Source organism: Hoplias malabaricus, chromosome 8 (assembly GCF_029633855.1).
Source record: "Hoplias malabaricus isolate fHopMal1 chromosome 8, fHopMal1.hap1, whole genome shotgun sequence".
Classification (NCBI taxonomy): Eukaryota; Metazoa; Chordata; class Actinopteri; order Characiformes; family Erythrinidae; genus Hoplias; species Hoplias malabaricus.
The window spans coordinates 27,017,634-27,035,092 of NC_089807.1; positions in this window are offsets into that span (position 1 = coordinate 27,017,634).

Sequence of the window (17,459 nt, forward strand, 5' to 3'; positions counted from 1 at the left end):
TGTATCTCAGTAGATATCAGGCAAGAATCAGGTAAGCGCTAAGATTTCGCTAAGATAGCGGCACATTTCACTGGAATATATTTAAATACAGTGTCACATTTTTAACCTGCATTTGAATATAGCCCGCTTTTCCTTATTGCTAAATGATGGTAATAATTCTAGACATCTAATCACCCTTGACATCTAATCACCTAGTAAACGGAATACTCCGGAGCACTTTCCACAGCACCCTGAAAAGTGAAGAAGCTTGGGTGATGGTAGGAGTAGAAAGTATCAGCAGAACCCCATGTTTAAAGGTCAATTACTCATAGCTCGTAAACACTTCATCTGTCTTTCAAGACTCACCTTTCCCCTAAGGTTTACTGTTTTCCTGGCTCTCACAATGATTAAGCTGCCTTTTTCCACTTTTCTCCTTCCAGCCATCTCAAGTTCCTCCATTCAGTTTCATTTGGAGATTGTTGCTTGGGGGCTCTTGTGTTCTCCTGCAGTGAAGTTGATTGATCACAAAAGCAGGTATTAGGCGGGTATGGTCAGATTGATCTCTACAAGAAACCTCCAGCTACTAAGTCTCCTATCTCCACATTTCCACTCTCATTTAAGATATAGACAACTGGAACTTTATAACTGAAGGTGTGAACAGTCATGTTGGTGTGATATCTAACATGTAAATTAATTTTGGCATTTTGCTCAATTTCTAATTCCCACTTAGGAGTTGTTTCTTTATATTTATCTAGTCAGAGACTGGACATTAAGTATTAAAAATGAATATGGAATATATACACTGAACAATCACTGGATTAGAAACACCTACCTTGTATCTACACTCATTGTCCATTTTACACTCCACTGTACCATACAGGGTCACTTTGTAGTTCTGCAGACAGTAGTCCACCTGTTTCTCTGCATGCTTTGACCCTGCTCTTCAATGGTCAGTACCAGCACAGAGCAGAAATTATTTTGGTGCTGGATCATTCTCAGCAATGCAGTGAAACTGATGTGCTGATGATGTGTTTTGCTGGTATGACAGACAGTGAATGAAAATATATTAGACTCATGCTGTATGTATATATATATATATATATATATATATATATATATATATATATATATATATATATATATATATATATATATATATATATATATATATATATACCCACCTACCAATGTGTGTTTTTGAACTGTGGAATGAAACCAGAGCAACCAGAGGAACATCCCATGGGGACAAATTGTGAACACACCAAACTACTTACAGCTTGTGAACCGGAATGAGGTTCAAACCCAAAACCCCAGGACTCATCAACTCTACCTTTTATTCTACCGTGCTCCCCTTTATATATATGTAAACAGTGATAAGGGGGAGGAACTAAAGCAGAGCTGGAAGGCTCCAGAAAAGAGAAAATGCTGAGAACTGTGCACTCATAATTTATAATAAACAAGGGTTTATATGAGCTGAATGTGGACCAAAAGGCATTGTGAGATTTTTTGTTTCTAGGCAACAGACAGTGATGAAATTAATTTGTGTTTTGAACTAAACAGTGCCTCACCATATAGAACAATATTAATATGGGAGTAGGGAGCCATTTCAGTCACAGCCATGGAGTCAGTTCCTCAAACTGTAGTGCACGCAAAATTGCGATTAAATGAAATTTTACAATTCGGACTAAAAATGGCAGCTATTTTATTTATTCATTCATTGTCTGTAACTGCTTATCGACTTCACGGTGGGTCTGGAGCTTACCTGGAATCACTGGATGGAAGACAAGGACACATCCTGGAGGTGGCACCAGTCCATCACAGTGTGACAAACACTCACACCTATGGACCCTTTTGATTACCTACCAACATGTTTTTGGACCATGGGAGAAAAATGCAGCACCTGGCGGAAACCCACGCGGACACAGAGTGAACACACCAAACTCCTCACAGGAAGTCACCCGGAACAGAGCTCAAATCCACAACCAGAGGATCCTGGAGCTGTGTGACATGACATTACCTGCCCTGCCACCATACCACCCTGCAGATATGCTCAGTAGTGCCTCAAAAATGGGAGTCATTTTGGTCGCAGTGCATGACACGATAACTGATTATTTAGTATTTTTGTTGTCATGTTCACTGGTGCCAGGGTTAGGCTGTGTTCTTGCCTTGTGCTGAATGACACTGGGTAGGCTCTAGACCAGCAGAAACTCTTAGAGTAGGAACTAAATGAATCAATGACTGTTCATAAACTGTGTATTGTAATCAGTATTGATGGCTACAGTTATGTAGTTATGAAAAGCTTTCCTGTTAGAAGTTTGTCTCAAGTGCTTTTCTCTCAGTGGCAGTTCTCCAACATCCTAATTTTTTTTTTTTGCAGTATGACTTTTAGTGAGCCTCTCTCCTCTTTCATTTCAGCTCATCTTCTGTCAGCGTAAGTCACAGATGGCTGGGAACAGTAGCCCATGAGGGACAAATAGCTCAAAATGCTCAAAGAAAGGCCAGAGCTGTCACTCACAGCTGTAATTCCCCAACTGTGTTGTCACCAAGCAAAGTTTAGAAATTCAAGTTTGTTTATATGGACAACAGGGAACCAAGACCAAAAACTGAACAGCCTGTTGCTGGCATACTGTATCATTGTGACATAGTACATACACATGTTCAAAAGCTCAGTCATCTGTAATAATCAATGAATACTATTACATTTGTGTGCATGTATTACTGACACAGATGTTCAGCCGTGCACACACAGCTTGTATAATATATAGAGATGCATGAAATGTGGCAGTTGCACACAAGCTAGGTCACCATGCTGAGTGCCTAGTGTTATGAAAACTGATGTTTACATGTTTTATGTGTCATGTAGGGTCCTTTTTTTAAAAAAAAAATGCTGCAGTAAGGAAGGAAGTTTTTTATTTTCATTATCTGATTACCTAAATGCATGTAAACATGTTTCTCAGATTTCACAGAAAATCTGATTTTGTGCAGTTATTAGATTATTAAGCATATGTAAATGCCTATGTGCAAAAAAGAAAAGAAAGCCATTGTGTTTACATGTAGATATGGTTATTTTCAAAAATACTATAAGTGTTGACGAAAATACCTTAAAAATACAAACCAAAATGTCTGCATTTTCATGACGTTAATGATGTTTTTAAAAAACATCTGGATATGTGTAGATGGGGACTCAGCGATCACAGAACATTGGCTGTTGGTTAGACCTAGGTATAATCTGCCATCCAGAAAATAAAAAGCACTGAAATTAAGCCAAGAGGATAAATGTGCAATCTTAGGTGTTATCTTCAAGGATGATGCATTGTTACTAATTCTCAACATGTACTGAGACTGGTGGTTCTGAACAGGGCTGTTTAGGCAGGGTAAGAAAAGTGCTGTGTTGCTTGATCCTTATGGTATTCGACTAAATAATGTCACAGATAATTCATTAAGACCCCAAGACACTTGGTTAACTTGTGGAAAAATGGGTATAACCCTTTTTAATGTTACAGTAAAGCTGCACTGGGGAAGGGCCCTGATGATCCTTGATCTTAACCGCTAAAATCTACACCCATCTTCTCTGTCTCTATCTAGCATTTAAGCTTTAGACCATAAAGAATGAAGAGAGGAGTCTTATCTCTGAATGTGATATGAATTAAGCTCAGAATAAGTTTAGGAGAAAGCAATCTTCTCAGAATGGATCGAATCATTTTCCCTGATTTATTTGATATTTGATTTGTTATGTTGTATAACAGTAATCTCTCTCTCACACACACACACAAACTGCAGACTATCATTCAAACAAAAAGCTAATTAAGTAGAGGAAACCGATCTTTATCACTGATCGGAAATACAAGTGACTGCAAAGCTCTGCTCCATAGGGTGATTCTGTATTAAATCTCTGCTTAGGAATCAATTGATTGACTTTCTAGTTCATCATACACATTTATAATCATTTACTGGACAGCCTGAAATGCTGAAGTTAAGGTCATGAAGTTTCTGCTGAAGAGCACCAATTTCATTTCAGTAGAATAAAGAGTTCTTCCAAGAATAGTCATTTATAGTACATAGTACAGTGTGTTCAGACTGAAGGCATTTTCATACTGAATCTGATTTTCAAGGCCAAAAGAAGAAGAAAAAGAAAATGCAAGCATATTAATTTTTTTTACTATGCAAACCATGCATTTTTTTGTGATTAGCTGAATGCCCTGTCCACACAAATCTGGATTTTTTTGAAAATGGAGATTTTTCTCCCTCTGCTTTTGAAAATATCTCATGCCAGTCCAGTAGGGGGCCATAGTATTTCTTTACGAGGGACAAACACCACAAAGCATGAGAGAAACAGGTGCATTTCACATTGAAATTAACAGTGCATTATATTTTCCTAATACAACATTATTTATATTATATATTACTATAATTATATATTATATTATTATAATATTCATATGTGGGAGCATGACATCTAGAGTTATCAGCATGTTTCCATTGTGGTTTAAGGACTTACGTAATTCACCCTATAGGGAATTAGGAATTGAATTTCAACCACAGACAGGCGTGATGTGTGACTTTGGCATTCACATGAGAAAACTGACAATGGTGTTTTCAACAACCTCCATGTTCAGTGAACTAAAATGCAGTTTAAAAGTGGATGGGGGGCAAAATCTCGGACAAAAGAAATGTTGTTATTAAAATATACCATGGTATAAAATGTACCATCTCTTAGTCTAAGTTTCTCCCATTACAGTGTTGGTTGAACAATTTTTGTTTGGTATTTTGACAAAGCTTGTCACATATGTTTCATAAAGCAAGGAAACTGTGTTAATCTCTTTTGAAAAAGAGTATAATATTGTTGCTGTCCAAAGAAACACGCCTCAATTTTACTTTACTACATCATTTGAAAACAACAGCTGTATTTTATTTGTACACTGTTATTTAATCATAATTGTAAGTAATTCTGGATAATACATCTAACATAGACAGACATAGACAACGGAGACAAGACTGGGGACAGAACGGGATTAGAAACAGAAGGCTGGACAGGAGAAGGTGACAGAACAGGGGACCCGAAGGGAGACAAGACAGGTGACTGAACAGGGTACTGGGACTGGACAGGGGACTGGACTTGAGACAGGACAGAGGGTTGAGACAGGGACTGGACTGAAGACAAGGTACTGGATAGTAACAGGGACTGGACATGAGGAGAACAGGGCACGGGACTCGGTGCTGGGAATGGACAGGAGACTGGACTTGAGACAGGACAGAGGGTTGAAACGGGGACTGGACTGAAGACAAGGTACTGGGGGGTAACGGGGGCTGGACAGGACCAACAGGGGACTGGACAGGACTTGGCAGGGGAACAGGGACCAGGACGTTCACGGGGACAGACAGGAACACAGTGACAGGGACAGGAACAGAGACAAAGACAGACACAGATACAGGGACAAGGACAGAGACAGGAACCAGGACAGGAACAGACATGGGAATCATAACAACTGGGGGATGCCCAAGACTGGCAAATGTCTGAGGGGAAGTCTGAGGAACCAGCCTGGGCACAGTTCTGGGGATCGGCCCCGAAGTCCTTGGGGCCGTCCTACGGACACGACCAGGAGAGGCCGGGGCCACAGTCACGGGTGCAGACGTGGCGGGGGATGCAGCCTTCGCAGGGACAGGAGCGGCTGAGGAAGCCGCCTTCACGGAGACAGGAGCGGCTGGTGCCGTCTTCACGGAGACAGGAGCGGCAGGTGCCGCATTCACGGTGACAGGAGCGGCGGGTGCCGCGTTCTTGGAGACAGGAGCTGTTGCGGAAGCTGCCTTCCCAGAGAAAGGAGCGGCTGGTACCGCCTTCACGGAGACTGGAGACTTCACGCCGCTCCTGTCACCGTGAACGTGGCGCCGGTCGCTGCCTTCACAGAGGCAGGAGTGGCTGTGGAAGCCGCCTTCACAGAGACAGGAGCGGCGGGCGCCGCCTTCACGGTGACAGGAGCGGCGGGTGACGCCTTCACGGAGACAGGAGCGGCGGGTGCCGCGTTCACGTAGACCTCCAGACGTGCCAAGAGGCTTGCAAGCCAAGGAGGGAGTGCAGAGAGGTCCTTGGGAGCTGGGGGCCCTGCGGCAACGTCCATGGAGGCAGAAGGCCCTGCGACGACGTCCACGGAGGCAGGGGGCCCTGCGACGATGTCCTGCACTGGAGCTGTTAAGGGTTTTGGGGGTCTGATGGGCGCACTCTTGAGGGATTTCTTTATCCATGGATCCCCGAGAGGTGCGCCCCTGTTAGCCTCACTTCCTTTGTCCTGAAGTCAGAGGCTAACAGCCCCCACCCTTAACCCCCCCAAAAAAATTCCCCAGACTTGAGGGGGTAATCCACCAGCGAGGGGGTGACTCCAGCACACTTCTTACGCCGGTTCCTTCGATTCACACTGGAGTAATCACTCGATACATGGTTCGACTCCTCTTGAAGGGGATAAGGAACCGCGCCGGGCATGAGCTGGAGCCGGCTCCTCCATTCCGAAGCCGCCTTTAAAACACACCCCACAGGATCCTTGGGGCCTGTCCGGAATGGCGTCCGGCGAATAGCACACCTCGCAAAAGGATTGTCTGTGTTAGCTGCGTCCTTACTAAGGTCGGACATTCTGTCAGGGATCACGGGGCGGACTGACAGAGGCAGACGGTGAGTTTAATTTAATTCATTTTTTAAACAGTGAGTTTAATTTAACAAAAGATATAACAAAATACAGACAGGCAACAGTGGAAACAACAAGACTAGGATTTTAAACAAAACAACATGACTTGGAATGGGAAGAAACAACACGACATGACTAGGAACAGGAAATACACAAAACGACAAGACTAGGAAACAATAACGACCTGATTTGAAGTGGGAGAGAAACAACACGACATGACTTAGAAACAAACAAAGGTGAAATGTCCGACAGGAGGAAGTGATACAAGGGGACTTAAATACTTAACACAAACGAGACACACCTGAGACAGATAACGAGGACAGCGGACAAATGAGACACATACGAGGAGGCGGAACAAAGGCGGGACTAGGGCAACAACAAACAGAGCCATGTGCTGAGAGTGAGCACATGGCCGGGAAAACAGACATGACAGGACGAGAGCATGACACTCATTCCTCAGACAGCTGTCACGGCCTTCCGCTATTTTTTCCGTGAAACAAATAATACCCACACAGCCTCTGACTCATTGCCAAATCCACCGGCTTCTCCACAAATCCAGTGGGGGATATCCCCATTTATACATTCTTGCTGTAAAGATTTCTGTCAAAAATAAACATGCATGCTCATCTACATTTGTACACTGCTCAAAAAATTAAGGGAACACTTAAACAACACAAAGTAACTCCAAGTCAATCACACTTCTGTGAAATCAACCTGTCCGGTTAGGAAGCAACACTGATTGTGAATCAATTTCACCTGCATTTGTGCAAATGGACAGATAACAGGCAGAAATGAAAGGCAATTACCAAGACCCCTATAAAGGAGTGGTTCTGCAGGTGGTGACCACAGGCCATTTCTCTGTTCTCATCCTTTCTGGCCGATGTTTTGGTCACTTTTGCATTTTGTCAGTGCTCTCACCACTTGAGGTAGCATGAGGCGGTGTCTACAACATTTTGAGCCCCGCAAAATGAACTCCAGCAGGCCACTAATATCCATGTTTTGCACAAACTGTCAGAAACAGACTCCATGAAGGTGGTATGAGGGTCCAATGTCCACAAGTGGGGCTTGTGCTTACAGCCCAACACCGTGCAGGGTGATTGGCATTTGCCAAAGAACACCAAGATTGGCGAATTCGTCACTGACCCCCTGTGCTCTTCACAGATGAGAGCAGGTTCACACTGAACACATGTGACAGACATGCCTGAAACATCCTCCAGCATGACGCGTTTGGCAGTGTGTTAGTAATGTTGTCGGGAGGCATTTCTTTGTGCTAATTCCATGTGCTAGCCAGAGGTACCCTGATTGCCATTAAGTACCAACATGAGATCCTCAGACTCATTGTGAGACCATATGCTAGTGCAGTGGGCACTGGGTTCCTTCTGATGCATGACAATGCTAGGCCTAATGTGGCTGAAGTGTGTCAGCAGTTCCTGCATGATAAAGGCATTGATGCTATGGACTGGCCTGCCCGTTCATATCAGACCAACGCTGAATCCAATCGAGCACATCTGGGACATCATAAACCATTGCCACATTGCAAAACAGACTGTCCAGGAGTTAACTGATGCTTTAATCCAGGTCTGGGAGGCGATCCCTCAGAAGAACATCCACCGCCTCATCAGGAGCATGCTCGGGTGTTGTAGGGAGGTCATACGACGCATGAAGGCCAAACAGCCTCATTTTAACTTGTCTTGAGGAATTTCCACTGAAGTTGGATCAGCCTGTAATTTAATTTTCCACTATTATTTTGAACGTGATTCCAAATCCAGACCTCCATGGGATAATAATTTACATTGATCATTTTTATGTTATTTTGTTCTCAACGCATTCCATATGTAATCAATAAAGGTTTTCAACTGGAATATTTAATTCACTGAGATCTAGGAGGTGTTATTTTAGTGTTCCCTTTATTTTCTTTGAGAAGTGTACATGAATATTTAAGTTGTACACAAAAGTCTGTGTGTGTGTTTTGTGCGGATTAAAAAATATACGATTATAAAAACTTACGCATACGACTTGAATTATCAAGGATATGACTTCTAAATTATGAACACAAAATGAAAGAGAAAACACTGACTTTTGTACAACTTAAATATTTATGTATGAATATAGGTGAGCATGCAGAAATTATTTGCCAGTAATCTTACTCCAAACACCGGAGTCAGTGCAACAGCTGCCTCACTCTGCGCTGGAGGACTGCACTTGTTCCGTACCCAGGAACATTACAGCTAGCCCCTCTCTGTAAAGACACCGTGGATTTAATCCAGAGCCTTGCCATGAGACCTTTTTAAAATGTAAATATTTCCAGCTGTCTGCAACTGTGATTTTAATTTCTAAAGATGAAAATAAAATTAGGCCTTACTCTGTGAGTCATAGTTAGCTACACAGCAAATTCACCAGTGTTAAATGAACACAATTAGTGTTAAATTAACACTGTTAGTGTAATAATTTAACACTCTGTGTTACGTTAACACTAATAGTGTTGATTTAACACTAATAGTGTTGATTTAACACTGGTGAATTTGCTGTGTAGGTTAGCTTAGCAGTAACCTAACAAGCTAGCTAGGTTATTGAAACATAGGCCTATTTAAATATATACTGAAACATATAGAAAAACAAATTATCCACTTATTTAAACATTTACAGTCATAGAAAATGCTTAATTTAATTCGTAGCTTAATTAAATACTGCGATAGTGTTAGTGTAAATGATTCAATTTTATGTAATATGCAGGAGGAGATCCAGTTCAGCAAGGATGTGGATCGAGGCAGAGGAGATTAAGATCTGGGCCAGAAGTGATCATCATTAACTCCCAATGAAAAACACAGCAACACCCTGTTCATTAGTAAAGAGTTACCACGCATTGCTGATAACTCACAAAAAATGACTCTAATTAACTAACAATAATGACGTATATTTGGAAGTATTTCTCAGAGAATAAGAAGGTTGGCACAACATACAGTAAAACAAATATTTATGAGACCTCTCTTTGACCATATCTTCTGGAAGACTTCAAAAGAGCAAGTTTTGGGAGTAGGTATTTAGATTATAGTTCTCCAGGTGGCATGTAAGATGTTGATGTGACCAGTGGTAAATGAGTAGTGACTCTGATAGAGACACAATTAATAAGTAGATCTGCAGGAGTTATGTAAGGCTTAGTAATTATTGTTTACATAATAGTGAACTTCCATATCTGTTAGTTCACTATTACCTAATTAATCAGTGCTCCTTGGTAGTTAATAGGAGTGATATAGGTGTTAATGCAGCACTAATAATTAGTTTCTCATAGTTTACAACTTACAGCTTAGTCCCTGTATACTTACCTATTAACAACCAAACAGTATTGTAAAGTATTACTCATAAAATACTGCTCTTAGTCACACTCACCCACACAGACCTCAGTGGGAAGCAATACTTAACCTATTATAAGGTTAATGCAAATATTAGTGACTACTTGCTGCCCAGGTAAACAGTTTCACATGTGATTTTCTGGCCTTATATGTGCACTTGATGTACATATTTCAATGGAGTAAATTCCCTGCATCACTTGTTTTTCCATAATGAAACAACCAAGGTCTCTCTTAGTGGGGATCAGGGATGTGAGTTGTATAGCTGCAAAGTGCAGCATTAACAGACATTAAAATGTTCTTGCTTGTGATAAAGCAGGTATGTCCCCAGGCACCTCTCTTCCATATGCCTCCCTGTGGTGATGCTGACGGCCAGATTTAGCACCAGTCTGAAACCAGCGCCAGCACTTACTCCCCATGCCGCTAATTACCTGATAACTCTTCACAGACATCTGCTCCAAAATGGAATGCATAAGGTTGAAAAATACTCCAAGTAGCATGAGAAATATAGGGAGGCTACCAAGATTCGGAAATCAAGTCGCACTTCTGTTGCCATTAAACCGCTTCACCTGTGAAGAAATTGCAAGGACAACTGATAATTCTCTACATGCTGCCAGCACTCTCCTAATAAAAAACTAGAAGGTAGAAGAAAGTGAGCACCCGTGTCTGATATACTTTATAAGCTACTCCCAAGTTGCATTATACCTTGTGTTACAAAGAAAAAAGTAAAAAATATTCAGAATTTGCATAAAATCTCTTTACATAACCATACCTTTGAGAAATAATTAAACGGTAATTTATCTTCTTTTTAAAAGTTATTATTTATTTTATTATTAAATATTATTATAATATTATTTATTTATTGTTATTATATTAATTTAGCCTGTACTGGTCTATATGTTATTTTAAACAAGTGTAAAAAACTTGCCTAAATACATTTTGTTGGCATTGTACATCAGTAATACTGTAAGGTGGCTGCCACAGTGGGGCAACAGGTAGTGATGCGGTCACGCAGCTCCAGGGTCCTGGGGTTGTGAGTTTGAACCACACTCCAGGTGACTGTCTGTGAGGAGTTTGGTGTGTTCTCCCTGTGTCCATGTAGGTGTTTTCCAGGTGCCCCGGTCCCCTCTGGGTGCTCTGGTTTCTTCGCACAATCCATAAACACATGTTCATCTGTGGCTACTCAAAAAAGTGTCCTGATCTGAATAAATGGATAAAAACAATAAATGAATGAATGTCACTCTAGGGTCTTGGCATTCTGGGGTTTAATCCACTGCACCATTCTCCTAAAATCCAAAAACACACGTTAGTAGGTGGAGTTTGTGAGTGCCTGGGTGAGTCTGTGAAGCTCTGTGATGGACTGGATCCAGGCTGTGTTCATTTTATTTGCCCAGGGACCAGGATGAAGCAGTTACAGATGAGTGAAAGAATAAGTCATTATAAATCAGAGGTGGAAAATTCAGGTCCTGAAAGTAAAAGTTTTTCCCAGAACTTTGTTTGAACTGCCCTGACACCTCCGAAGCTGGTTTTAAATGCTTAGAGAACCAGGAACTTGGAGTGAAATCCTTGAGAGGATTTTTACTTCTACTTTTAACTTTTTTCACCTCTGTTGTATTGTCAGGGATTTAAGGTTAATCTGAGGGTTCAGGTGCTTTTGGGGTTTGTGAGCTGATTTATGAGTGTCCACATTTGAAACTGAGACGGAATTTTATTTGTATTAATTAAAGAAAAAGATATATCAAAACCTAATGATGCCTTAAGTTTGCTGTCTTGGAGATATTGTTTTAAAAGTTTTTTGGTTAAACTAATTTTAGACTGCCAATAAAATAGAAACTATTACATTTATATTTGACAGATCATTATATTAACTTTTACTTAGTCTAATCATGATACATAGGTGCATAATGGTGATTAAAATTCAATTATTTTCATAACCTTATATGTAAATAAGGGTGATATTTGTGACTTGTGGAGTGGAGGAAGCCATCTCAGCAGATTTATACTTTATATATGTATGTGTCTCATTTTCATGCAGTTTGTGGTCTCCTGAGTTAGGAGTCAGTACCTCCTTAAGCACTGTCACTGAAAAAGCAAAATTAAGCCAATGTTACCCACCTATGGAGCAGAAATAGAACAAAATCCTCATCTCTTTCATGCTCTTCAACATCAAACAACTCTCCACCACCCAACACCTCCAGATGCCATTTCTTGGCTGTGGCTCAGCAGGGAATAGAGGGACACAGCTCCTAAGAGACAGTTTGATTCCCATTACTGAGCGAGGGCTGTGTACTAAGACCGGACATTTTATTTTCAGCACACCAACAGAACAGAAAGTTAGCAAATGGTGCGGATATATCCTCTAAATGTTATTAAAAAATTATACTGGATTAAAAGATCTTCACCTTTAAGGAAAAATAAAAAAACATATTTGACTGTTAGCATTAATAGGCTTCCCACTCATGTAAGTTAGATCATCTGATGTATAAAATGTCAACATTTTGTAATTACAGTGAATCAACAGGAACATTTTATTTTGCCTACCAATATGAAAATCAAACGTGGATTTTGGCAGATCGTGGGCAGATGTGCATCACTACTCCATACAAGATTCAATCTAAGAAAACATATTTAAAGTACTTGTTTAGACATGGAAAAGAAATGGCAATGTCATCGTAACCTTTCTGTTTTTTTAAACTGTAGGGTGTAAAGTGTATTCAATAACATCTCAGCCTTCAGCAGGCTTGAGGTCTGATTTCCAGCCCAAGCAAGCACACAAAGCTGTACCAATAAGTGCCTGTTGGGGAAACTCTGACAGATACATTAATCACCTCTGTAACATTATTAAGCTGGATGTTCCCATGAATGAGAGTATCTGCCAAATGGAGTGAATAAGCTTAAATGTTCCCTTTAAAATAAAATAAATCAATTTAATATATAAATAAATAAAAACTTAAGTTAGTTTTAGCCAGGATAATTACACAAGCAGTTGTTGTCAAAAATATTAATCTATAATGGGGATGTCTATGATCGTGTGGAAACGCTGTTCTCTCAGGTTTGTTTATGTTCAAAAGCTCCATGTCTTTTAAGGTTAAATGATATATCCATCCATCCATTTTCCACCGCTTATCCGGGTACGGGTCATGGGGCAAGCAGTTGAAGCAAAAATCCAGACCTCCCTCTCCCCAGCCACCGTCTCCAGGTCCTCCGGGGCTATACCGAGGCGTTCCCAGGCCAGTCGAGACATGTAGTCTTTCTAGCGTGTTCTTGGTCTGCCCCGGGGCCTCCTCCCCGTTGGACATGCCCGAACCACCTCAACTGGCTCCTCTCGACGTGGAGGAGCAGCGGCTCCAGTCCGAGTCTCTCCCAGATGTCCGAGCTCCTAACCTTGTCTCTAAGGGAGAGTCCAGACACCCTGAGGAGAAAACTCATTTCAGCCGCTTGTACCTGCGATCTCGTTCTTTCGGTCACTACCCAAAGCTCGTGACCATAGGTGAGGGTTGGAAGGTAGATTGAACGGTAAATCGAGAGTTTTGCTTTTCTGCTCAGCTCTCTCTTCACCACAACGGGCCGGTACAGAGCCCACATTACTGCTGATGCTGCACCGATCCGCCTGTCAGTCTACCGCTCCATCTTTCCCTCACTCGTGAACAAGACCCCGAGATATTTAAACTCCTCCACTTGAGTCAGGATCTCACTTCCAACCTGGAGAGAGCACTCCACCCTTTTCCGACTGAGTATCATGGACTCTGACTTGGAGGTGCTGATCCTCATTCCTACCGCTTCACACTCGGCTGCAAACTGGTCCAGCAAGAGCTGGAGGTCCCGGATCGATGAAGCCAACAAGACCACATCATCCACAAAAAGCAGACTTGGAATCCTGAGACCACCAAAATGGACACCTTCCGCCACTTGGCTATGCCGAGAAATGCTGTCCATAAAAATTATGAACAGAACCGGTGACAACGGGCAGCCCTGACGGTGTCCAACTTACTTACTGCCAGCCATACGAACCAGACTCCTGCTCTGTTTATACAGGGACTGGATGGCTCGAAGCAAAGAGCCCAGTACCCCATACTCCCAGAGCACCCCCCAAAGAATATCCCGAGGAACACGGTCAAATGCCTTCTCCAGATCCACAAAACACATGTAGACTGGTTGAGCAAACTCCCACGCACCCTCCAGGATCCTAGCGAGGGAAAAGAGCTGGTCCTGTGTTCCACCACCGGAATCTGCATTGTTCCTCCTGGATCTGAGGTTCAACTATCGGTCGGACTCTCTTCCCCAGTACCCCCGCATGGACCTTACTGGGGAGGCTGAGGAGTGTGATCCCCCTATAGTTGGAACACACCCTCCTATCCCCCTTTTTAAAAAGGGGAACCACCACCCCAGTCTGCCAGTCCAGAGGCACTGTCCCCGATGTACACGCGATGTTGCAAAGACGTGTCAGCCAGTACAGCCCCACAACATCCAGAGCCTTGAGGAACCCGGGGCTTCATCCACCCCCGGGGCCCTACTGCCAAGGAGTTTTCCTACCACCTCGGCCACCTCAGCCCCAGTGATAGACGATAGACGAGGCCTCCCACGGGAAGCTCTGCCGGATGTGGGGGTTGAACATTCCTGACAGGTTCCTCTGTCAAACATTCCCAGCAAACCCTCAGCACACATTTAAGCCTGCCAGGTCTGTCCGGCATCCTCCCCCGCCATCTGATCCAACTCACCACAAGTGGTGATCAGTTGACAGCTCAGTACCTCTCTTCACCCGATTGTCCAGAACATATGGCCACAGGTCCGATGATACGACTATAAAGTTGATCATCGAAATGCGGCCAAGGGTATACTGATGCCAGCTGTACTTGTGGACACCCTTATGCTCGAACATGGTGTTCGTAATGGACAAACTGTGATGGGCACAGAAATCCAATAACTGAACACCACTCGGGTTCAGATCAGCGGGGCCATTCCTCCCAATCACGCCCCTCCAGGTCTCACTGTCATTACCCAGCAGGCACAGGACCTCAATTTGACGTCAGAAAGGCGTTGGTCTCTAACATTGGACAGACGTTGAGTTTTAGTTGGAAATGAAATCGGGTTGACGTCATAGCCCGACGTTGCCTTGACAACAAGCTTCAACGTTGGACAGACGTTGATTTTTAGTTGGAAATGAAAATCGGGTTGACGTCTAAACCCAACATTGATGTGACATCAAGACTCAACGTTGGTTAGACGTTGAAATATGGTTAGTAATCAAAGTCAGATATTACTCAAAAATTAACGTCAGGATAACGTCAAACTCCAACGTTGTGTAGATGTTGATTTTTAGTTGGAAATGAAAATCGGGTTGACGTCTAAACCCAACATTGGTGTGACATCAATATCCAACGTAGGTTAGATGTTGAATTATGGTTAGTAATCAAAGTCAGATATTAGTCAAAAATTAACGTTGGGATGACGTCAAGCTCCAATGTTGTGTAGTTGGTGATTTTTAGTTGGAAATGAAAATCGGGTTGACATCTAAACCCAACATTGATGTGACATCAAGAACCAACATTGGTTAGACGCTGAAATATGGTTAGTAATCAAAGTCAGATATTACTCAGAATCTAACGTCAGGATCATGTCATGCTCCAATGTTATATAGATGTTAATTTTTAGTTGGAAATGAAAATCGGGTTGACGTCAAATCCCAACATTGGTGTGACATCAAGACTCAATGTAGTTTAGACATTGAATTATGGTTAGTAATCAAAGTCAGATATTACTCAAAAATTTACATTTGGATCACGTCAAGCTACAATGTTGTATAAATGTTGTTTTAGTTGTAAATGAAAATCGGGTCGACGTCTAAACCCAACACTGGTGTGACATCGAGACTCAACACTACCGTATTTCACATTTACAGCATACTGCTGTAATTAAATAATACAATACTTTACTGTAAAAACTGATTTACAGTAAATAACGAAGCTGAGCTCCCAGACAATTACTGTATTTTTACAGGAACATTAATGTATTTCAACTTTACAAAATACTACTGTAATTGAATAAAACTTTACTGTAATTGGGATTTACAGTAAATACCTGGCAACAGAGTTTCCAGCCAATTACTGCATTTTTACCGGAACAAGATTGTATTTAAAATTTACATAATACTACTGTAATTGCATAATATAATGTTTTACTCTAAATATTTAAATGTACAGTAATACTTTCAGCAGAATTGCCAGCCATTTACTGCCTTTTTTCAGAAACAATACCTTTTTACAGAGGAACACTAATTACAAACAGTATCTAAATTACATTCAATTCTTTATGCATACTGAACAATACCAGCACGTAATATTTTTGCACGTATATATAATTAAGATTATAGTGTTACTATTTATAAACTATATATAAAAATCAAAAGTCTGCCAAGCATGAATACTTTAAAAATACTATAACCATAACATACACAAAAGAAGTCCAAATCTACATTTAGAATTAAAATCAGTAATACACTTTATTAAAACCGAATATATGCAAAATGTGGACAAATTTCAAGTACTACATAACATGTTCAAATCATTTGTTTTTACTTGAACTTTATATTTTTGCCCCTTATGATATTTGCTTTTTTTTTCTAACCAAAAATACTTCACAATATCCAATTACATTATTGCCTTGATGAATTACAAGAAAGGTGCCCAAATCTTTATTGTAAAACATTACGTTATATCACATGACTTTTGATCTTACCAGACAACACAAATAGTGACCGTAAAACATTATGAAAAATGTAATAAAAAATATGTAATCTGGATTACTAAAACTTTGTATTTCAAATATCATCAGTGAACCCAACATGTTACTGACTTAGAGTCAGTTTTGTGTTGAACATGACCCTTTAAATACAAACCGGATTCCAAAAAAGTTGGGACACTAAACAAATTGTGAATAAAAACTGAATGCAATAATGTGAAGGTGCCAACATCTAATATTTTATTCAGAATAGGACACAAATCACAGATCAAAATTTTAAACTGAGATAATGTATCATTTTAAGGGACAAATATGTTGTTTCAAAATGTCATGGCGTCAACAAATCCCAAAAAAGTTGGGACAAGGCCATTTTTTTACCACTGTGTGGCATCCCCCCTTCTTCTTGCAACACTCAACAGACATCTGGGGACAGAGGAGACCAGTTTCTCAAGTTTAGAAATAGGAATGCTCTCCCATTCATGTCTAATAAAGGCCTTTAACTGTTCAATCGTCTTGGGCCTTCTTTGTCGCACCTTCCTCTTTATGATGTGCCAAATGCTCTCTATAGGTGAAAGATCTGGACTGCAGGCTGGCCATTTCAGTACCCGGATCCTTCTCCTACGTAGTCATGATGATGTGATTGCTGCAGAATGTGGTCTGGCATTATCTTGTTGAAAAATGCAGGGTCTTCCCTGAAAGAGATGACATCTAGATGGGAGCA